This window comes from Choloepus didactylus, chromosome 5, assembly GCF_015220235.1.
Source record: "Choloepus didactylus isolate mChoDid1 chromosome 5, mChoDid1.pri, whole genome shotgun sequence".
NCBI lineage: Eukaryota > Metazoa > Chordata > Mammalia > Pilosa > Megalonychidae > Choloepus > Choloepus didactylus.
Window position 1 is genome coordinate 112,847,007 of NC_051311.1, and position 24,311 is coordinate 112,871,317.

Sequence of the window (24,311 nt, forward strand, 5' to 3'; positions counted from 1 at the left end):
TAAAAAAAGGAAGTAAAACTTTTAACACAAAAATGCATTGAAGAGATATTATAAAAGATGGTTATTTTTAGCAAGAAAATGAGTTGTCATGTAGATGCTCTGCTCTGGGACCTTTCCAAGTTTAAAAGAGACTTCCATCCCCAGCTAAGCCATTTTCTGAGAATCCCAATATATTAGAAAGTGAAGAAATGCTACAACAGAATTTGAACGAATGGTTCTATATTTTTAACTCTTTACATTTAACAGACTGACATTCTTTAACTACTAGGTTGAACCATATGAAATTGTTGTTTGTAGAGGTCAAAAACAAATAGCAACAATTTCATATGGTTCAACCTAATACAAACAAAAATAAAATATGCTGTAATGTGCTAGTCACAAAATATTTATGCAATTTATAAAAAAATATTTATTCCTGGCTTACAAAGTCTAGGCCAGATAGCCCTCCTGTCCTCACTAGACTCAAGCCTATTTTCACAGAGGGCCACAGAACTTTGCTGCCTCTTTCCCAGGAGCTACAGAACCCTAGGAGGAGAGAACAGAGGGATAGAAAAGACCGGGAAAGAGAAAAAGCAGGGAGACCAGAGACAAAAAGTCCCCAACCTTCATCTGTGTGGCCTGAGCCCTATTCTGGGAAATCCATGCATGTTTTTTATCATCTAATAGCAAAATTGTTTTTAGTTTTCTATTAATGAACCATGTGTGCAACCCCTTTCAGAAGCTGCTGGGCTTAATGAACAGACCAGCTGAAGTAAAAACCATAGCTGTTATTTATGGAGCACTCCCTATTCCATACACTTTACATTTACAATTACAAGTGAGGAAACAGGCCAGAGAATAAGGAACTTGCCCAGGGTCACACACCTGGAAAATGGAAAATGGTAGAGCTAGGAGCCAATATAAAAAAAATTTACACTCAGATCCTATGCCTACCCTTGATATATCTTTTTGTTAATTGTCAAATAAACAGATTTCTATTCCTTTGTCATCCCTGGTAAGAGCAGAAATGAATGAGCAGGTAGTGAGAGTTTTGGAAAATGATTTCATGTAAACTTTCATAAGAGAGAGTTTTAAACTACGTGCTTCTTATACTTTTTCTCTGCCTACTTTCTCTAGTTCATTTACCATTTATTGCATATGTTCTGTGTCCCCAAGAAGTTACTGGATTTCAATGATAAAGGTGGCATACATTACCTACCCTGGCGGCCGTCATAGTCTAGTGAAGTCTACCGAGAGAGATAAGCACCAGACATATACACAGTGTTATGTGTCAGGGCTAAGACCTTTGATCTTTATCCTGTATGTGATGTAGTCCACTAAAAACCTTTAAAGAAGGGAGAAACATTTGTGTTCTACAGAGATGATTAATTACTGTGTGGTGGATGGTAGGTTGGAGTCTATTTTCCCAACTCTACCAGATAGAAGATACAGATGTAAACAAGGTAGAAGCAGTGGGGAAGGAGAAAAGGAAACAGATTCAAGGAATTTCAGAGTTGGGATTAATAGAAAAGAGTGACAAGATGTGGAGGAAAGATGACTTGGGTTGTTTACATGGGTGAATGGGAAGGAACTAGCTGTGAGCACCAAGTTGTGGTGGCAGCGACGGAGGAAAATGACTACACTTTAGGATACATATTTGGTGTACTCAAAGTCCAGAACACAATTGCAGACAAGTTTTTGATGCTCAGGAATGAGGTCTTATCTGGAGATGGAGACTTGGGGATCATTAGCTGAGTAGGTGACCTTCAGGAAAGTTTGAGGCTGTAGCCTGAAAAGAAATGGTACAGATAATGTCCTAACAGTGGCATGAGTATATCAGTGACTGGGAGGTGGCTTGAAACATGGGAGGTAGGATAGAGAATTAGGAATTGAATTGAGCTTTAGGGCTCACTCTATACTAGGGAAAGTAGATACGGGCACAGATGCAGCCATTTTGCCTCTTTCCTGACTCTGGATATGTTGTCTTGAAATTCTTCATACCACAGTGCTCCAGGCAGCCACTAGCTGTCCATGGGGAATGAAAGCCATTTCCAGAGCTTGTAAAACATATGGGAGATGAGAGGGGGGGTTGCCGAAAAGATAACTCCAAAGTTACGTGTGCTTGGCATAAGACAGGCCCTCTTCTGGGCTCTCTACCTCCATTGGCAGGAGTGCCCGAGAAAGCCCTGGAACATGTGCTCTTCTCCAGCACTCACTGCCTCATATCCAATATCTACGTCTCATTAGGCCCTTTATTGCTGTTTTCTGAAGTCCCCGCCAAAAGTTCCCACCAGAAGATTTCTTAGACTCTTCTTAGACCTTCCACACTCTCATCCCTATATGGCTTGGGACTTTTTCCTGTCTCCCACTTCTTCCCCACAACTCCCTAAACCTTTTCCAGTTTCCATCTCTCCAAACCAGTCAGTCATTAACAAAATAACATATATCTTCAATGTCTTCTTTGAATATTCTCTTCAGCTTTTTGTGTTATCTACTGATGCCCTCACCTTAAGGATCACTTTCCCCTCTGACCTGGAATATTCTAGCTCTTGGCTCACAAACACTCCCATTTACACCACAGTGTCAAAATTCTTGGTAATTTCAACATCCATGTCTGCAATCTTTCCTTACCAAACTTCCATTGCATGACCTCTTTTCCTCCAATGACCTTGTCACCACCCAACCCTCCAAAATCTCAATTTTAAGACCCCATTTTCCAAAATCACCATGTTATATCTTTTTAACTTATTCCCTGAAGTGTACTCCACCTTCAAAAATTCCTAGACCTGAAATCCACTAATTTACCACCTTTTCACTCTCTCTCATCCCACCTTACCCAGCTCAGAGTCCATGATGCATCACTATATACACTCCCTTTTCATATGTCTCAATTCCCTTGACTCCTTTTTCCTTTCTGCATGCTTCCTTGATAAAACTCCAACCCAAGTTAAATCTAGGTTTCTCTATGCTTGCCCTTGTACAGCTGAATATGACTGAAGAAAACATATAACTACACTGACTGGCTGTGTTTTAAATTCATGCCATTAACCCCAAATATGTCCTTCCTGCAGTTCAACTATCATAGTGCATTTCACTGGTCCACTCATTCTCCCACCCTCAAATCTCCATCTTCACTCTCAGCTGATAACCTGGCTCCCTATTTTACCAAAAAAATAGAAGACTTTCTGATGCTCCCTTACCATATGAACCCACCTACTTGCATTTGGGCCCACATATTCGCCCACTCTCCTGAATACTACTGAGGCCAATTTTACCACTTGAGCACCAAATTCAGACTTTTCTTGTCTACCCAACAAGTGTCCTACATCATCAATTTTTTCTTCTTTACTGCATCATTTCCAACAGCAATTTCCAACTGCAATTTCTGCCCTCTTGAATGGAAAACCCCTGGGACCCACTTTTCTCTCCAGGTATCATTTCATTTCTCTGCTCTCCTTTACAGCAACATTCCTGGAAATATTTGTCTAGGCCCAACTGTCTCCATTTCCTATCTTCCTGTCATCTTTTCTGTAGCCAAGCACTCCTGTACCCTTTTTCTGATCCATCTCCTCCAGTGCATAACTTCCTTTAGGAAGAATGAAACTTATTTTTCAAGATGCCTCGATTGTTCCTTGTCAAACGTTTGTATTATCTAGTTGATCCCCTTATGTACAGATGATAAACCAGAAGTGGAACTCTTTCCTGATATGGTGGTTGAGGTGGCCATGGTGGCTTCTAATCTGGTTTCATGCCTGACCAAAGCTTCCTAGTTTGGCTGAGATAAGTGAAGCAGGGAGAAGTCATATGAAGGGGGGTTATCTGAGGTAGCTTCCCACTGCCCACAGCTAAGGCATGATCTAGGGATTGTAACATTCTCTTCACTGGGCCCCTTGCTTCCAGTCCCGCCCCTCCAAAGTATCATTGTCAAGTGGTCTATTTATACAATTTATTGACTTTTAAACCAATTCCATTCAGGCTTTTGAATCTCTCATTTCAGTGAAGCTGCTCCTATCGACTTAACTCATTGATTACTTTAAGGCTTCATTTTCTCATTTTACTTGACTTATTAGCAGCATAACTCCTTGGCTTCCAGGATGCCATACTCTCCTGGTTTTCTTCCTATGTCTCTGACCTCTCCTTCTCATTCTCCTTTGTTAGTCTCCTTCTGTGCCCCAGGAATTAGTGTACCCTTCCTTCCTTGTTCTCATCCAGTTCATGGCTTTAAATACCATCCATATATTGATGACTTCCACATTTATTTCTCCAGCTGGGACCTCTCTCCTGACTTCTTGGGTCATATAATGAACTAACTACTTGACCTTTCCACTTGGATGCCCAATAGGCATTTCTAGCTTATCAATCCAAAACCGAACTCTTAATGTATTACCTTCTCCAAAACTGTTTCTCCTGTTTTATTCATTTTAATAAATGGCTATTCCTTTCTTCAACTTAACCCAGCCAAAAATTATGAAGTTATACTTGACTTTTCTTTCTCTCATACCCTACATCTAATACATCAGTGTGTTGGTTTGGATGTATTATGTCCCCCCAAATGCCATGTTCTTTGATGCAGTCTTGTGGGGGCAGATATATTAGTGTTGATTAGGTTGGAATCCTTTGATTGAGTGTTTCCATGGAGATGTGACTCAATCAACTGTAGACAAGGCTTTTTATTGGATAATTTCCATGGAGGTGTTACCCCACCTATTCAGGGTGGGTCTTAATTAAATCACTGGAGCCATATAAAAGCTGACAAACAGAAGGAACTGAGTGCTGCAGCTGAGACAGACATTTTGGAGACAGCCATTGAAAGAAGACTTTTCCTGACACTTTGCCCCAGAGAAGCTAAGGGAGGACAAATGCCCCAAGAGCATTTGGAGAATGCCATTTTGAAATGCAACCTAGGAGCAAGCAGACACCAGGCACGTGCCTTCCCAGCTAACAGAGGTTTTCCAGACGCCATCGGTGTTCTTCAGTGAAGGTACCCTACTGTTGATGCCTTTGTCTGGACATTTTCATGGCCATAAGGCTATACCTTTGTTATCAAATAAAACCCCCTTTATAAAAGCCAATCCATTTCTGGTGTTTTGCAAAACGGCAGCATTAGCAAACTGGAAAAATCAGAATATCCTATTTGTTTACTTTCAAAATATATCCAGAATCCCACTACTCTCTACCATCTTTGTCCTTACCAATCTAGTCCAGCGGCACCATCCTTTTCCTAGTATATTATAAAGACTCCTAACTATTCTTCCATGTATATTCTTTTTTTAAGTCCTTATTCTATGAGCCAGGCCTATTCTATGTGCTGGAGAAAAATAAATAAAAGTCCCTGCTCTCATGGAGTTTACCCTTTGTGAGAAAGGCAGACAATAAATAAATAAGTAAAAAATATGTTATTAGTGATAAGTGCTATGGACAAAAACAAAGAAGGAATATTAAGAAATGCCAGTGTAGAGGTGGAGTTGTTTTTGTAAAAGGGGTGTTTCAGAAAGGATTTCCTAACAAGATAACATGGATCAGCTCTTTGAAGGAGGGGTGGGATTGAGCACTGTGGACATTGGAAAGAAGACAGTTCCAGGCTGAGGATACAGCAAGTGCAAAACCCTGAGGACGAAGCATGCCTGGTGTGTTTGAGGGAAAAGGAGGCCTTGAGCATACGGTAGTAGGAGAAAGATTAGATGATGAAGAACCTTGTCAGCAATTATATGAAGTTTGGCTCTTGCTTTAAGCAAGATGGAAAGACACTGGGCAGGACAGTGGAGTGAGCAGAGGAATGACTGGCTCATGTTTTAACAGAATCACTCTGGCTACGGTGTTGTCAATAAACTACAGAGGTTGAGAGCAGGAAGAGAAGTTAGGGAAGAGATATCGGTGGCATGGACCAAAGTGGTAGCATGGGAGCTGGTGAGATACATTGGGTTCCTATATATATTTGGAAGATAAAAGAGACAGGGTTCCCCAATGTATTGAATGTAGCATACGAGAAAAAGAGAGAAAGCAAAGATGACTGCAAGGATTTTGTCCTGAGCAATTAGATTGACGGAGTTGCCATTAACTAAGATGGGAAAGACACATAGTAGGACTCAATAAATATAATTTCCTCTAGGATGTGTGCTATCATAAAATAAGTGTTCTGAAATATGTTATTTCCTTCTTTGAGGACCCTTTCCTGCCGTTTGTTCTGGTGAACAGTTTTGGCCCATCCAGGCTGACAAAAGCAGTGCAAGGGGCCTGCCACAAGGAATCAGAGAAAGAGGACGGGGCTCTGTGTGTGTGTGTGTGTGTGTGTGTGTGTGTGTGTGTGTGTGTCAGATTTAGAGGAGAGATTTGAAGTGCATTCAAGGGAACATCTGAGGAGCAGAGGGGGACCATCAGAGGCTGGGGATAGTCCTTGACATTGCATGGGGCATCTTGAACCTGACAGCAGTTGGGAGGACAGGCCAGCATTTTAATGATTGGAACCTGAAAGAAATCATAGCCCGAGGCAGAGAAGGGACACTGATGGTCAGTGAGAGGCCCAGAATTATCTCTCTAGGGGCAATGCCAGAAAGACTCCAGAATTGCTCATTGTTAGTGGCTCCTGTTTAGGAGCCAATTCCATTGAAAAATGATATATCTGTGTACAGCACAACGAAGCAGGAAGAATTTAGATTTCGTATTATTTTGTATTATTTTAGGAGAATAGACATGGGAGTCTGAGGACATTGCTTTTGCACACCTACTTCATTTCCTGCCATATTTTTCCCCCAAGCAGTGTTTATTATTGTTATTATTATTATTATTTCTTTTTACGCCTATACATTTTCTTCTCATTATTTCATATTTCACAGAATCTGAGGAGTTTACATTTTCTTGGGTGTCTCAGAAGGAAGCTGAGCATACTTTTTGGCATGGGAGTTTGTTGTAGGCCTATTTCTTACTCCAAATACAGAGTGCTTGTCATATACGTTGGCTTAATGTGAACAAACAAAATGGCTGTTTACATGAAATATGATTTGCAGAAGTTGAGGGGGTGCTGAATTAAGTGCTCAGGTTTCTTTCCAATTATTTCTTCTCATATAGCTTGAAGGTTAAATAACCTCTTTTACTCTCCTTAACACTGACATACATTAGAAAAACTATTTTTTAAAGTATGCCTTGTGACTCTTATATGTGAGAAGAAATTGAAGTTGCTTGAGTAACCTCAATACCTTGGGGTTACTTTCCCTTTAATATTCTTTTAAAACTTGTTCAAGCCCTATCTCACATAATCTATGCTCCAGATCTCTTCAAAGATTCCCAGGGTGAAGTTTGGAGACTAATATCACCCTGCTTTTTTGCTTACACTGAATTCTCCATCTGTGCTCTGTGTCTTATTTCTTGTGTTTCTTCTCTTCCCGCAGCACTCTTCCCTTTTCTTTAATTTTCCACGAAGAACCATTAAGACAACATATATGGCACTGAAGAGGAGCGTTAATGGGGAGTGGAGGAGAGTTTCATCACAGCACAGTCAAGTAAGCAAATATCGAAGTTATTAACTATCCCTATTCCCTGTCTCCCAGTCATCCTCACCACCAGGTATTTCTCTCTGGTCTTTTTTCCTTCTTGGGCCCAGTTGTCCTACCATTTTTCTGGGCCATCAATCCATTTCTCCAGAACCTTTCTCCCTCCCAAGTCTGCAAAAGGCAAAACCAATTTTCTTATGGTCCCAGGAGAGAATTTAAGGATGTTTCTCTATAAATAATCCCAATTTGCCCTCTCTTGATTAATTGTATCTAACATCCTGACCAGGTGGGAGCAGAAATCCTCTTTACTGCTGCAGCTCTAAGTCACTGCCTTCTGGTGGGCTGGTGGGCTGGTGGGCTGGTGGGCAGAGGGCCCCTGCCCAACTGGGAGGTTCTACAGAGTGCAGCTCTGGGTGTCTGACGGAGGTGGGTGTCTGACCTGGGCAGCCTGGGGCTCTGGCTCTTCTGAGCCCCAACCTGTAGGTGTAAAGGAAGATTGGATCAGGTCTCTCAGCTTTCCTGGCTCTGGTCTCCAGGTCAGGGTGGGGCTGTCTCTGGTCCTGGCAAGTTTTTACACAGAATTTTAGCATGGAGTTTTGTAATCCTATAAAATGTTACCAAAGCCTTGTCATGGTAAGGAAAGACAATGTGCACAAGTGACCTATTTCTTCAGAAAGAAAAAATACTAAGCAAATTTTAAAACTCCTTAATTTTACAGCCTAACAGCTCTTTCTAAATAAGAACAAGTTTTCAACACGTAGCAGTAATTTGAGTTAAATATTTTGTGTTTTGCAAACTTTTGTAAACAGTCTCCAAGTATGCCACTTTATTTTGCCTATTTGTTCTTCAAGAGAGGATCCTAGATGATAATTTTAAAAGGGCTTTCATCCAAGAAAATTTGGCTTAATTATAAGATCCTCCCGGTATTGCCCTAGGATGAAATCCTTATGCCAAGGATTTCAGTCTCTCCTCTTTCTGTCACTGCTTTCAGCCCTTGCTCCAAAGTCTGTCATTTCACACCCAACTGACTGTGGGTGCTTTCGCTAGCAAACAAATAAGAGTCTTCTTTTCCCTAAGAGGAATTCTGCCTTGAGCTTTCTGAAAATAAGTTTTTTCCTCTTAGCTATACTTGGAAAATACAGTCTTGTATGATGGTAGTTCTCCACCCCAGGGGCCCTTTCCAAACATGCTTGCCTACTTCGTTCATTAATATTCCTAAACCATGACTGCATGCTTCTCTCCTCGCCATGGTAATACTGACAAATACAACGTTTGGTTTCAGCACTAGAATTCCATTCTGGGGCTTGTTTATATTTTGTAGTTTTACCCGTTTTGGAAAGCCCCCCAAGAGGAAAGATGACTGGAAATGGTGGTGCCAGGAGAATGGTTTGCATTAATAATAAAAGGAGCAAGGTTAACTGAGTCTGACACAGTCTCATTTTGGGACTTCACGGAGTCAGAAGTATGTTGACCGTGATTATTGAACCCAAAACGTGCACACATGGCCTGACAAAGGATTTTGTTTCATTTATTTTTACTTACACAAGCAAAACATGAATACTTTCTCCCTGCAAAATATTCAAAGGTTACTTATAAAATTAAAGTCTCCTTGACCTTTCTGCAGAGGAAGGCACTATTCTCAGTTTCATAATATATTATTTTCTTTGTCTATTATTATCTTATATATGTACCTAAAGAAACATATGGTACTGTTTTGTGTGTGTTTGTTTACTAAACAGTATTGTTAACTAAATTTTTTTTTGCCTAGAAGATGTTTTTGCCCCATAAAAGTCTCTTCAGAGGTTATCTTTGATTTAAAAAATAGTTTATTAAAGTTACATATCGTGAAACCCAGTCCTTACATTTAAGGTAGAGCTTACAAATATTTTTCTGTTCATAAGTCTAGCAAATTTTAACAATCACTTATAAGAGGCTTTTATTAATAGTAAGTCCTATTTATAAACTTAGTTGATTAGATTTCTTTAATTATTTCAAACTGTATTCATAACATTGATATATTCTATTTCCTTTTTAAGTTCTACGTGATCTGATTTAACATACAAAACTTTTCTATGTACTTAAATAACTCATATATCAAATAAATTATACTTATAAAAAGGTGATTCTTAAATTCTCTTAATGTTCCAATAAAGTTTATGAAGCATAGATATTAAATTAAAATCACAAGTCAAAATAAATTACTCATGATACATGTTAAATTAGAATCACAAGACTGTTATCCTAATAGGCTTTTGTTTACTAAACAAAATACTAAACATCACAGGTATATAGAATATAAATATCATCAGATTTATTAATGCTAAAATGTTGATTATCACAGATTTGTTTATCTTGACGTTTCTATATTTAATTTTAAATCTTCTTGGGGTTGAAGGATGCTTTCCCATTAATGAAAAATTATGCCATTTCACATGATTTGGGGAGTTCTTTTCCTATGTAACTTTGGGTTCTCTTTCTTTGCTTGATGAAGTTTTCTTACAAACAGAGAAGGGATATGATCAACTCACTGTGATGATGATATGCACAGATCCCTATTTATATGAATAGTTGCAATGTCAATGACTGTAACTTCAAGTGTGGGCTGGACACATATAGAAGTTACATCTCTGGATTTGAGTCAAATTGTTACCCCTCATTTAAATCAGACTAGACTGTGAAATCTCCACCCGGGGGCAGCATCACTTGATTAAATTTTGCAATTTTATGGCTAAAATAAGTAAATGTATTTCCATCTAACTCTAAAGACCTTTGAGCTTGCATGTCTCTTTCCTGAATTCTTTTCATATACTGCCTGTCATTGAGACTTAAAAAAAAATTTTACAAATATTTAAATTACATCCAATTAATTCTGCAAATCTCTGAACTTGTGATCATCTGTGTATATTTTCCATGTTGTTACTAGTTCTCATAGCAGTACATCCACTTTATGGATGTACCATAGTTCATTTAATCAACCCTGTATCAATAGGTATTCAGATTGTTTCCAATTTCTTGCTATTACAAATAATTGAATGTGCTTTCTTGGGCAAAAGTACAAAAAATACAAAAAGTACAAGAGTTTTTATAGGATAAATCCCTAGAACTAGATTTGCTGAGTCGTCAAGTATGCACAGTTCAGTTTTGATCAATTAATGTACTGCTAAATTGCCCTCCAAAGTGGCTATTCTAATTTACATGCACGCCAGCAGTAAATTAGAATAACTTTTCCTTCATCCTTAGCAATCACTTGATAATATTAAACATTTTATTTTTTCCACACTATTACATTATAAACAATATTTGGTTTTCTTTCATATTTGTGTTCTGAATCTTTATGAGGTCAAGTTTTTTTTTTGGACATTTGCCATTTGTAATTCTTCTGTGATTTGGCTTTCTTGTATATTCGTGGATATGTTTCTGGAATCTTTATTCTTTATTATACTGCTGTTTTTCTCTGTATGCCAATGACACACAATTTGAATCACTGTAGCTTTGTAATGCAATTAGATATTAGGCTGGACAAATTTTATTGTCCCAGCCCAGTTATCTTTTTTAACAAAAATATCTTGGTTAGGTTTGAAAAATTCCACTTCCATATAGATTTTATAATCAGCCTGTAAACATTTATGAAAAATCCTATTGAGCTTAGAAGTGGAGTACACAGAATTATAGATTAAGTTTGGAAGAATTGACATTTTCAAAATATTGAAACTTCCCAATCATGAACTTGGTATTTACCCATTTATTTAGGTCATCTTTTTGCTTTTCTGTAAAAACGTTTGTTTTTTTTTTTCTTGAAGATCATGCACATTTATAATTGAGTTTATTCATAGGTATTTTATAGTTTTTGTGGAATCATGAATGGCAACTTATTTTTTGTAGCATATTTCCAGTTGGTTGCTAATTGGATAAAGGAAAGATATTAGTTTTTATAGATCTTGTATCTTGGCCCCCTTGCTGAACATCCAAGAAGATATCTTGCCAGTGTCTTCTTGTTTCACTTTAATTTTCTACATGATCAACATTATTAAATTATTGACTGCAAAAAGACTTTTTTTTTTTTTTTTTGCATGATCTGATTCTTCCAAAGTATATCAAATATTCAAAAAAAAAGAGCAGAATTAACTTTGGAATGTTTCTAAAGGTCTAAAATTAAGTATAGTTTAGGATTTTGGTAGGTACCTTTTTGCAGGTTAAATAAGTTCCCTGATATACCTAATAAGCTAAAACCATTTTTAAAAATGAATTATGAATAAATGTTGAATTCTCTGAAAAGTTTTACCTGTATCGCTTAAGGTAGTCATACTGACATGCCTTTAATCTAAATGGCAAATAATATACATGGTTTTATTAAAATAGTGAGCAATCTTGATAACCAGAAAAAAAATTCTATTTGATCAAGTATTTAAAAAAAAAATCTACTGCCAGTTTTGATTTGCTAATATTTATTTCTGAACTCTCAATTTTATTCCATTGGTCTATATGTCCTTATGCCAGTACCATGCTGTTTTAATTATTGTGGCTTTGTAACAAATTTTAAAATTGGAAGTGTGAGTTCTCCAACTTCAATCTTTTTCAAATTGGTTTTGGTTGTTTGGGGCCCCTTATCTTTCCATGTAAATTCAATGATTGGCTTTTCCATTTTTGCAAATGGAAAAGACTGTTGGAATTTTGATGGGAATTGTGTTGAATCTGTAATTGCTTTGGGTAGAATTGACATATTAACAGTATTTAGTCTTCCTGTCCATGAACATGGAATATCCTTCCATTTATTTAGGTCTTTTTTTTTTTTTATTTCTAATAGCAATGCTTTGTAGTTTTCCATGTGCAAGTCCTTTATATCCTTGGTTAAATGTATTCCTAAGATACGTGATTCTTCTAGTTGCTATTATAAATGGGTTTTTTTTTTTTCCCCTTGATTTTCTCTTCAGATTGTTCACTACTAGTTTATGTAAACACTGCTGATTTTTGCATGTTAATAGTGTACCTCCCAAAGTTGCTGAATTTGTTTAATAGCGCTGGTACCTTTGTTGTGGAAAGTTTTACTTCTTCCTTTCCAACTTGGATGCCCTTTATTTCTTTTTCCTGCCTCTCTGGCTAGAGAGGGAGTATAGGCTGCTGTTTAGAATGTACCTTTAGCTGTTCTCTTGGCTGAGAACTCCTCATTCCCCCTGAATGTGAACACTATTCTAAGGCCCTGGTCCTTTCTTCCAGTCGATTTCTCCACATCTATTGCTACTGTCTGAAGGCTGGCACCAGTCTTACTTGTTGCTTTACACAAAGAGGAAACATGCCCAAGTGGTTGACCTGCTTGGCTGCTCCTAATGTAGTAACCCCATTTGTCTTTCTGTTGATTGCCCCAGTGTTCCCTCCTACTTCAAATGTCTTTCATCCAGGTACATGGAACAACACCCTTTTTTAAAAAGTAACGTTTTATTTGAAATAGTTTGAGATTCACAAGAACTTGTAAAAGTAATATAGATAATTCTCATGTATTCAACTGCACCCACTGGTAATATCTTCGTACATTGTCAAAGCCAGGAAACTGATTGGTACAATACTATTAACTTAGGTACAGCCCTTATTCAGATTTCATCAGGTTTTGTAGGCACTCTTTTTCTTTTGGATAGCTTTATTGAGATATGATATATACCATATACCATAAAATTCCTATACCATAATTTCACCTATACAAAGTGTGCTATTAAGTTGTGTTGTAGATATTCACAGAGTTATGTAATCATAACTAATCTAATTTCAGAACACTTTCATAATTGCAATAATACCCATTAGCAGTCACTCCTATTTCCCTCCCCCTAGTCCAAGGGGATCTCTAATTTATCTTCTGTCTCTATAGATTTGCTTAATGTTTTCAAGGTTCATCTATGTTGAAGCATGTATCAGTACTTCATTCCTTTTTATTGCCAAATAATATTCTATTGTATCGATATACCATATTTTGTTTATTCATTCATTAGTTTTGGACAGTTGGGTTGTTCCCACTTTTTAGCTATTATGAATAATGATGCTGTGTACTGGGTTTTTTGGGGGGGAAGAGGGGATGGGAAGTTCTGTAAAATTTTATCACATATATACATTCAAGTAACTATTACCACAATCAGGATACAAAACTGTTCCATCACTAAAATGAAACCTGCATGTTACCCCTTAATAGTTGCATACTTTGTCCAACCCTAAACCCTGATTTGTTCTCTGTCACTATATTTTGTCACTTCTAGAATGTTGTGCAAACAAAATCATACAGTTATGTAACTCTTTTAGATTGACTTTTTTTCACTCAGAGTAACGCTCTTGAGATCAAGTTTTTGCAAGTATCACTGTTTTGTTTCTATTTATTGCTAAGAAATATTCCATTTATGGATGTACCGTAGCTTTTTATTGGTCTATTGAAGAACATTTGGTTTATTCCCAGTTTGTGGCTGTAACAAATAAAGCTGCTATGAACACTTCCTTATAAGTTTTGGGATGAACATTAGTTTTCATTTCTCTAGGATAAATATCCAGGAGTGCAATTGCTGGGTCCTATGGAAAATGTATGTCTAATTTTATATGAAACTTCCAAACTGTTTTCCAGAGTGATTATTCCATTTTAACCCCCCACCAGCAATGTAGGAGAGATCCAGTTTCTCCATATCCTCACCAGCGTGGTCCTGACAGTAATTTTTATTTTAGCCCTGTTAATAGGTGTGTAGTGGTAGCTCATCATGGTTTTAATTTCATTTCTATGATAGCTAATTGTATTAGTTTTCTAATGCTGCCATAACAAATCACCACAACTTTAGTGGCTTAAAACCATATAAAAACAATATAAATTTATTATTTTATGGTTTTGTAGTTTGGAAATCTGACAGTGTCTCCCTGGGCTAACTGTTCCTTTCTGAAGGCTCATGGGGTGAATCTGTTTCCTTTCCTGTTCCTGCTTTTAAAGGTGCCTCCGCTTTGGTTTGTGGCCCCTTCCTCCATCTTCAGGGCCAGCAATGTCGCATCCCTCTGACCCTTCTTGTCTTATCACGTGTCTCTCTGACCACAGCCTGGAAAGGTTCTCACCTTTTCAGGATTCATGTGATTAGGTTGGGACCCCTTGGATAACCCAGGATGATCTGGAGGGCATATAATTGGTAATGCTGTTTTTTAAAATCCCTTCTGTCAGTTTGGCCTTTAATTGGTTTGTTTAGGCTGTTTGGATTTAAGGTAATTGTTACTATTTCAGAACTTACGTCTGCCATTTTATTAACTTGTTTTCTTTGTTCCCTTTGTTATTCCTCTGTCTCCCCTTTCCTGTCTTCTGTAAACATACTTTAGTATTCCATTTTGATTTGCCTGTAGTGTATCTCTTGAGTGTTTATTTTTATTGTATCTCCTCATACAGTTTTTTTTTTTAAGTCATTGCTTTAGGGGTTATGATAAGTACAGGTAGCTTATCACAGCCCACTACTATCAGTATTTTACCACCTCTATAGAATGTGGTTATGTTATCACCATTGAGGTGATACCCTTCCCCTTTATGATACAGTTGTCTTAAAATATTACTCCTATATACATTGAGAACCTTATCAGACATTGTTACAATTCTTACCTTTAACTGTTAAAAACAATTTTTAAAAATCACAAGGAGATGAATCTTCTATTAGACTTATCCATATATTTATCCTTTAAGTTGTGTTTTCTTCATTCCTGATATTCTGAGTGTCCTATTTTCATTTTATTTCTGTATGGAGAATTTCCTTTAGCTATTCTTCTAGAGGAGGTCTGCTTATGACAAATTCTCTTTGCCTTTTCTTTTTCTTTTTATCTCTAGATATAGAATTCTGGGTTGACAGTTCTTCTCTTTTGCCATCTGAAAAATTTTGTATCGCTTTCTTCAGACTATCACGGTTTCTGAAGGATAATCTGCTGTCATTTGAATCACTGTTCCCCTGTAGGTAATTTGTCTTTTGTTTTTTGGTTGTTGTTTTTCTAGCTTCTTTCAAGAGGGTTAGAGTTAAAGTTCAACAGACTCTGTGAATGAGGGGTGCCTTCTTGTTACTGCAGGAGGAGGGTTAAAGTCAAGGGTTCTGTCCAGGGGAGGGACACTGCCCCATTGCTGCAAGGAGCACATAGAAGCCCGAGTTCTGCCCACAGGCTCTGTTGGGGAGGGCCACCTCATCATTACTACAGTGGAAAAGGTAGAAGACAGATTCTGCCCATCAGCTCTGCCACTGTTGTACCCATTGTGGTGGGAAGGGATGCAGTTTTTTCTGACGTTTGCCTCAAGAACAAGCAGGTGTAGTTAAAGGGTTTCTGTCTGTTGGGCCACTGTTTTCCTGATCCTATGGCTAGAGAGAGCAGACTTTTCTTAGGGCTATTTTTTTCTAGAACTGTTGGAGTTTCTGGATTATGGGCAAAAAAAGAAAAAAAAATCTTAGGGAATTACTGCCAGGTCTTTCCTCAAGTTCCAAGCTCCCTGGTCAGTCAGTTCTCTTTTCTCCTCCTTTCAGAGTCTTCTGTAAATGTCTTATACATTTTGTCTGTGATTTATTATTGTGACTAATGGGAGGAGTAGAATTGAGTATGTTTACTGCATCTTGTCTAGGAGTGGATGTCTGCAGAGTAGCACCTTTTGTAATAGTGCCTCCCTATTTATGTTTTACATGTTTTCCCCTCATACTTTTTTTTTCAGTCTTTCAAGGATTCCTCCAAGTGTCCTCCTTCATGTTTTCCTCTGTAGTAATTGATTTTTAAATCATGCATACATATTTTCTGTTATTTCTGGATATTCAGTGTGGAAGGGAGAAGATTTGCATAAACTCATTCTGTCATCTAGAACCAGAATATAAAGAATTGTTGTTTTCTGTTAATTTATTTATATGCAAAAGGCTTATAAAAATATAAAAATTAAATAATTTAAAATTCATTTAACAAATTATGCATATTAAGAATAACAAAATCATGCAAAGAAATACTGATTTCAATAAAAGTGCCTCAATTAATATGACATTTGCTTATTTAAAATGGGAATTATCCTTGTTTTACATATATGAAGAAATACCACAGAGACAAATTAAGCTATTGGATTGAGCTGCTTTTGAGAAATCAGGCAGCTATTGATTTGGGAATTGTTGCTATGGTTGAATCCATGGTAACAGTTGAGATTATATAAAAGGTGAATGAGAAAAGGAAAGAAAAAGGGTTTCAGTGAGAATCCCAAGGGAAACTCAGGGACAAGAGAAAGAAGAAAGATGGAAGGTCTCAGGAAGCCGACTAACAAGATTTGTCAGAGGTTTGAGACGAAGACTGGAGGATCAGTGAGTTCTATATAGCTATTGGGACAGAAAGAAATAGAATAATTTTGCAAAGTAACCCATGGTTGATATAAGTTATCTTCAACCTAATTCTACATTACAATAATTAATATTACTTACCATTTTACCAATGAAATTAACCTGGACAACTTCAGAAACAAAACTAAATTATGGCAGCTGTGGATATGTAAGGATTTTAATTAAAGTGGAAAATATGCCCTATTGCTTTAGATAGCTTAGATAAATTATTTTATCTGATGATTGTGAGGTTAAGATGGATAAAAATTTTGTAGGTTAGTAAAAAAAATCATTCTGAAGGTTTTCAACATATTTGTAAGGATGTATTATTTATTTGCTTTCTTCATAGCTGCTCAGTCCTTCTCTATATAGTTGAGAGTATGAATTTAGAGGTTGTCTGTTAAATCTTTTTGAATAAAATAAAAGCTACCACTTAGCCTATGCCAGTAGATGAGATTTAGTTACTTTAGAATTTCTGGATTACATTAGTTTTAACATAAATACATTTATATAATTTTTAAGAAATTACAGTAACATTAGTAATAACTAGTAAACCGTAACTAGAGATTCTGTTAGACCTAGATTAATAAATAAATTAAAACACCTGTAATTAGCAGCTTGTGAGCAAAAGGTGCTTGAAAACAATGAATGCAAATAGTGCTTGAAAACAATGCTTTACACATCTCTCATATTTTGTAATTATTCATTAGCAATCGACTGTTTCATAGATTAGCTCAAAGTAAGCTTCAGTGTAGCTAGTGAAATTATCATAATTTTGAAATTAGTCTGGCATGAATTGTATTCTGTTCTAAAGGCAAAAGCTTGATTTAAATTTTAAAATTTGAAAGCTTTTGATTTTCTTCCCCTTAAATTTTCTCTCAAGTCTGAGTGTTTTCTTAACAGTCAACCTTTCTCCCAGTGAGACACATCAGTAGTAAATTGAATGAAATTGGGTTTCTTAATAAACTCTCTGGGAACTCCTTTAAATGACCATATAGGAATTCTGTGCACCAGCCATATTGTGCTACCAGACTTGATTTGTAATGATCTTATTTTTGTAGACTAGGAAAAGGTAAAAAGTCTTATGTTTATTGTCAGTGATGTTATTTTTCTCATATCTCAATAAATCCTTTAAAAATCACCTAACAAAACCTAACATGCTGATTTTTGGATGTGTATTATCTTTAGGAATACTGCTACATTCCATGTTTTCTGTTATAGCAGAAAATTAAATGGCATCTTAGAGGAATTAGAAAAAGATTAATCTTCGTAAAGTATTTTAAAATACAGTTCTTCTTTCGTTTCTATTCCTTTTCAAATATGATTTCACATCTAGTATTCCTACATACAAAATAATAATTACAGTAGCCGTGTTTTATTCTGGACATTACTAGGGCCCAGCACAGCACAACTCCGGGGGTCACCATTTTCAATGAGTGCAATATGAATGGGGCCACCTTGGGTTGTTGGCCCCTGTGCTTGCTCTTGTGCTGTATATGGAGGTGTCAAAGATGCATGTGATGCTGTCAGTCTAGTTGAGGGAAACAAACATGTGAAAACATAATTTTTATGAAACCCCCAAAGCAACAAAGAAAAATGTTCAAAATACTGTGGTAGTGCAAAGGAAGAATTTACAAATCCTGTCAGAGGAAGTCACAGAACACTGCTTTTAAAAAAGTATCGATTGAAAAGGCCAGTCTTTCCAATTAAAATATTGCAGCTTAATTGTAATAATGAGCTGCCATTTACAGAGTTCTTACTATGTAGCAGGCTCTATGCCAAGTAATTAATGTGCCCTAATTTTTGTAATTCACGGAACAATCTCATGTCACAGGTATTCTTAGCCCCATTTTACTGATGAGGAATCTGAAGTTTGTAGAGGTGAAGTAGCCAGTCAAGGTCACACAGTTCTGTGGTTTGGGGGCTGGGAAAGGAGGCTACATGGGTTCAAAGGGTAATGTGCTCAGCAGGGGCCTCTCTTAGCATGTCAGAGTTTGTACTGTGAGTGATCTTTTTGTGGGTATTGGAGATGTTATGACGAGGTTTGGAGTTGTGGCTTACTAAAGGATGTTTTTAGGAAACCAAAGAAGATAAATGAAATAAAACCCAGTCTTGGGGATGGCCTCCTGGATCAGTTTGGCTTTTGTGGAAACGGTAGAGCCTAGTGCTACACTGTTAGTGTCTGGATTCAAATCCTGACTCCACCAATATGGCTTGTATGACCTTGAGAGGGTTATGTAACCTTTCAATCCTTACTCCTCTTTGTGAAAAATACATGAATTATTCTTTGTTAAAATTCAATAGTAAGTGTTTAAAAATATTGAAGTTCTTACTATTGACCTCATGGAGTGAGGTTGGCTGGGATGGAGGGTAAAGGCCACAAATCCCTAGCAACACTGTGTAAAGTTGTGCGTGTGTGTGTGTGTGTGTGCATAGAAGAGCAAGAAGATGTGAATTTGCTTCTATGCAGTTATTGCACTCATGTGCAAAAACACATTATTTAATAAACTTAAAGTCAAATTAAACTAGATCTCAAGTACTCATTTTGCCTCTGATGGCAGGAAATCCAATCTTAGTCATTATGAATCTGTCCCAGACTCTCCTTTGGGCAGCCTAAAGGCTCCAGGAGTCTCACAGGAGTGAGTTTCTGGGAGGCTTCCTGTGAATGGATTGGCAGGTTATGCTCTATGTAACCTCAGGGGCACCATTCACATCTCAAGAGGCTTGACCACACTCTTGTAACACGAAGGAGGGATAAGAAGAGCATGAAACAACCCACCAATTAACATTTCAATAAAATATCAGCCAGATGCTTTTTTTAAATAAGTTTTCTTGGGGGGAGGAAGATAATCCATATCTTTCTTTAGATTCTCAATGGAAAAAGGGAGACTGGTTTGATCCAGCAAAAGAGATAGGTATCAAACCTCTGGGCTTCTCAAAGCAGGCCAACATCACATTTGCATTGATTGTAGACTCTTTTCATGGTGCTGCCACATCTATGAGCTTTGAGTGGTCTCATTATTTTTTTTTTTTTATTAAATTGGGCCAGACTGGAGCCACCCATTTGACCTAAATGCAGATGGGATAATTGTGAATGAACTGCAGTATGTATAATAGATAATAAATCCTAGGAAATGAAATCTGTCATCAGTCCACTCTTTCATAAAACAAAAAACTAGATGGGGTATAACGTTGGGGCTTGAGGCAATTTTTAAGAGGGAGAATTGCATTCATTGAGTTATAAAGCATGTGGGGTGCCTATTCTATGAACACAACATGAAAGGGCCAGTATTGATTCAGTAAAAAGTATGCAAAACTGCAGAACAGAAGACCACATACATAATGGAGGGGGCTTGTGGAATACACAAATGTTTCACAAATATATGTGGACACCTGGATGGTAGCATCATTATTAGCCTCAGCTTCAAATGCAGGGAGAGAGAGGAAGAAAGAGCTTTCAGAAGTGTCAGGTTAATGAAAGCCTGCACTATGTTGTGTCTGTCATTTTAAGTGCTCATTACAATGATTATTTTTATCAGCATTTAATTTTTTACAAAATTCAATTGATCAGACCTAGAGCCATGAATGATCACTTAAGTATGAGTAGACATAAGTGTGTGCTAATGAGCAGCAAGTGGATGTCCAAGTCCCCTTTTCAGCATTGTTCTTACACTAAGTAGCGTCCATTTTTTACATCCATTGCCTCTGGGTGAACCCGGACATTCCTATTTCATGACAGTTCAATTTAGTCTTTTGTCACTTTGATCCCAGAGTTCTTTCATAATTTAAAACTTAATGTTCTTAGAGTTTTTGACATGTCATACAACCATACTTTACATTTCTTTATCCTCACAAAAAATGCATCTGTACAGATTGCCAAAGTTTCTTCACTAAAGAGTGTGGGCATCATAGTATAATGGAAAGAACATTCTATGTGGAGTCAGATGCAAATTAAGTAACCTGTTGATGACTCAGTTTTTTCATTGGTTAAATGGGAAAACAGTACCTCCCTTACAGTGCCACAGAAAATGTACATAAAGGGTCTAGCACAGTGTCAGGATATGGTTAGTACTGGATAAGTAGTAGCTTCCTTACTTCAAAGCAAAAGTACAAAACACCATATACAGACTACGTTATCTTGTGAGTTCTGGAACAACAGAATTTCTAAGCTGGAAAAGCCCTGAGTACAAACTTTTATTTTACAGATGATGAAACTGCAGGCTATAGGAGGCAAAAAAACTTGTCTAGAGTCAAATATGTGATGTTCTCATTTGAAACTGTGTGTTGAATGAAGGAATGAAAACATTCTATCATTACCAGAAACAAATTTCCTGCGACAAGAATAACCTGTTTTCTAGAAGCATGGCATATGACGTAGGTGCCTCAATGTGAAATGTTAAAGGTAAAAAAGAATGAGGAAATTTGTATAAATTCCTCTTTTTAAGTATATTTTTATTGAAAAATATGTATTGATTGCACTTCATATTTAACCAATTTAACTTTGCTTACTTAGTTAAAACTGACATTGATTTATTATTCAATATATATTGCTCTATCTGTTGAAGAAAAGGATTTTAAGTCAAATGTGGCTTATGAGAAACACTAAACTGCTTAATTACTGGTTCTTTGCTCATTAAAAAAATAGAATTGTTGAAAATAAATTAATTAGTATATAATGCTGTTCATTTGGCATATACTTCTTTTCTGGTGTTCAGAATTTAGTAAATTTTATTTCCCATTATATTAGTCTTAGCAGATATATATTCAAAAAATACTAAAATGGTGAATTTCCGTATAAAAGTAGAGAGCATTATAATATATGAATTTTAAAATATTAGTTTCCGAGAAATTGCACTGTGGCAGTCCTGCCTTCCTGGTGTTGTTCTGCAGCACTTCAGCTTATGTAATTACCGCACATGCCTCCTGTACAGAGCCCATGAGGCACCCTCAGGTCAGTCACCATGGCAACAGATTCTGAATCAGAGTAGCCCTATCCTAATATTGCTTACAGAGCCTCTTGGAAAAAGTTTTGTGTGTGTATGTGTGTGTGTGTGTGTCTAAACGCAATCCCCAAATTACAGATATACAATTTCTGAGTATTCTAGATTTCTTCATAAATGTAATCTGACCACTGAATATCTGGGGGACACACAATTTCTTAAACAGCAAAGGAAAGACAATGCAAAAATTTGAATACAGATTGCTTTTTCATTCTGGGCACCATTTTGAAAAGACCAGGAACAAGAAAAAGAAAAAGAACAAGAACAAGTAGAAGGAAATATTCCAGTATATTGAAAAACACCTAAAGGAATAGCTTATTCCTTATTTTTAAAAGATCCTTAAAATGCACAGATCTAAGCAAATAAAATGCTATTTTTCCTTTACAATTAAAAAAAAAAAAGGAACAAACACTTGTTGAAAGGGCCACATTTTAAACCTTGTGCAATAAAATTCTCTTTTTTTTTTTTTTTTTTGATAAAGCAGACTACACAGATTTCCTCAAGATTCCCTGCCTGCCCCCACACCTCCAGGAGGCTGGTAGAGCCTTGCTGAGGCTGCGGCTGCGGCTCTGTTATCATTTCCTGCTCACTGTTTGGACAGGCCTTGCAGTGTGATGATTGAATCTGAGAAGGAAGGCCGATAATGCTCCTCTCTTACATAATAGAACTTCTCAAGGCACTTTCCTATCCATTAACTCATTTGAAACTAAAAGTAAGGTGTTCTTTTTTCCCTATTAGAAAAGATATTTGTATGTTTTTATGTAAAATTCCTTTCTAATCTACCACTAAACAAGAAATAAATACACACAATAACTCAGTGTGTCTCAAGACAAAGTAAGATCAAGTTTTTATTTTCTTTCAGGGCCTTAAATTCAACTCCCGGTTTTTCTTAAGTTCCCCTTTCAGCTGTCTTGAAACCATATTTATTTAGTTCTTGATGATTTCCTTGAAGCATCTTCCCTTTTCCTTTCCCCTTTGGCTCCTTTCTTACTGTGCTTTCAAATATATACATTCTGCTTTATTGCTAGGAGGATCCACATTAACCCCATTCTTCAGAAAAACAGACACGAGGTCCCTTCAACTGATGTGATTTACCCCATGAAACAAAGGGTTGGTGTTTGAGGCTCCTAGGCCAACGCTCTTTTCCCATCTCTCTCCTGTGGGCTCCCTTATTTGCTGAACAATGTGGTTGCCTGTTCTTGCCTTCCTAACTGATGGGAAGAGGGGGCTACAGCGTGGCTACATAGAGAGAGGGCCTTTGACACTGCTGAGCAGAATTTATGGAAAGAAGATGAGAAAGGCCTAGACTACCTCCTTTTTTTCATACTCTAGGTGTATTTAAAAATGAAAAAAAAGTCTAAACAGGGTTGTGCTATACTTAAAATTTACATTTAGCAATTAAATTTGTGTGGGAAACAGAATCCAATGCAGCCAGTATATTTCCGTGGGTGTACGTATCTAACTTCTCTTATAGGGACAAACAAATGTCTAAGTTTTTTGCCTTAATGAATTTGAGGTCCATGCCCAGTGCCTTCTTGTCTCAATAGAGGAACCCCAAACATGAACATCTGGGGTTCAGAGGCAGCGGTGGTCACTGTGACAAAGTGGCAGGTTAATAACAGCTAACATCTCTATAGCATTTACTGTGTGCCAGGGAAAACCCTAGTACTTTTTGTGGGCTAACATATTACACTTCCTTTGGCAATTATTATTACCCCCCTTTTTTTTTTAACATATGAAGAAACTGAGGCACAGAAAGATTAAATAACTTCTCCAAGGTGATACCATTCTATCTCTTATGGGATACCAAGTAGGAAACACAAGGACCAGAGAAAGAGGGTGTCTTGAGACTCACAGCAAGAGAGGTGGGTGGGCAGTGGGGATGAGATGGGGACACACTTATAATATTAGTAATGAAACTAGATGGGAGCTCAGTAACATATGCCATTTTGATCAGGGCTGGCTTCATGGGTATGTGACCTGTGCTGTCCCATGGGGCTCTGTGTTCAGAATGGCCCCATGCTTGGATTAATTCTCTGTTATTGCCATCTTGGAATTCTTAACCATTTTTTAACCAAGAGCATAACATTTTCATTTTGCATTAGGCCCCATAAATTACTTAGCTCATGCTGGGTGGAATCCTGGGCAATCCTCAGGAGAAGCTTGTAGCTCCAATCTACTAGAGGAGACAAGGTTCTGTTCCCTGTGATTCCCTTGGAATTGCAGTGCTGTAAATCTGCATTTGCCTGTTAAGGGATTTACATTTTACCGCAGTGCTATACTTTTCCACGGAGGGGAAAGCATTCAGCGCTCACTGATACGGGCTAAATGATACACTGCCAAGGTCCATGTGCACAGCCCCAAGCAGAAAAAGGCTAAGGACAGGCTCTGAATTTAGCAGCAGAATTAACTACAGGGGAGCCTCTTTGCAGAATGATAAAACACACTTAACCTCAGTTGGATTTGCAGCTGATCCCATGGAATTCTCCTGCAGAGTAACACAGGTCTGTGTATAAAATTTTGAC

The 24,311-nt window shown here is 37.3% G+C and overlaps 1 protein-coding gene across 4 annotated transcripts in view; it reads left to right on the top strand.

The window, feature by feature from the left end:
* Positions 1 to 24,311, top strand: part of ASB4 (ankyrin repeat and SOCS box containing 4) — a 163,386-nt gene that overhangs the window by 50,676 nt on the left and 88,399 nt on the right. For 3 of the 4 annotated variants that reach the window (XM_037836724.1, XM_037836726.1, XM_037836725.1), the window contains one exon: positions 7,365 to 7,475. The exons of the other annotated variant lie outside the window; for it this stretch is intronic. The gene's annotated coding sequence lies outside the window, so the exon portion shown is untranslated. The remainder of the gene's footprint in view (positions 1 to 7,364; positions 7,476 to 24,311) is intronic. 4 annotated transcript variants of the gene reach the window in all.